Genomic DNA, 416 nt, shown 5'->3' with positions numbered 1-416 from the left:
ACATTCCTCTGGCAGCCCGGGAGCCCTCGGGGGATGTCCACTTGTCAGTGGGGAGCAGGCCTAAGCTGCAGTCTGACATCCTTAGCGCTGCTGAGGAGGCGGGAGAGGCTCCTGCCACCACTGCTGTGCTGGCAGCTGGCATCCTGGCTTGTGGCTGAGCAGAGCTCCCCCTGTGGGAGCACACTGACCACCAGAGGGCAGCTCCTCATTAAGCGTCTGCCCCCTGGTGGTCAATGTGTGTCATAGTGACCAGTCATTCCCAGTCCTTCTGCTGTTAGGGTCAGTTTGCATGTTACCCTTTTATTATATAGGAAGTTTCCTTCACTCCATAAACATTAATACAGGGTTTCAGGCATTGTCTGACTATTAGTAGAAAAGGTAAGAAAAGAAGACACAGTTCTTGACATCAAAATATC

The 416-nt window shown here is 52.2% G+C and overlaps 1 protein-coding gene across 5 annotated transcripts in view; it reads left to right on the top strand.

Annotated features, from left to right (window-relative positions):
* The window catches only part of SNAP91 (synaptosomal-associated protein, 91kDa), a 121,274-nt gene that overhangs the window by 96,163 nt on the left and 24,695 nt on the right, over positions 1–416 (top strand). The window lies entirely within an intron of this gene.

This window comes from Myotis brandtii, unplaced genomic scaffold (genome assembly GCF_000412655.1).
Source record: "Myotis brandtii unplaced genomic scaffold, ASM41265v1 scaffold31, whole genome shotgun sequence".
Lineage (NCBI taxonomy): Eukaryota > Metazoa > Chordata > Mammalia > Chiroptera > Vespertilionidae > Myotis > Myotis brandtii.
Note: the sequence above shows the minus strand (reverse complement) of the source record. Positions and strands in the feature narration are given on the sequence as shown.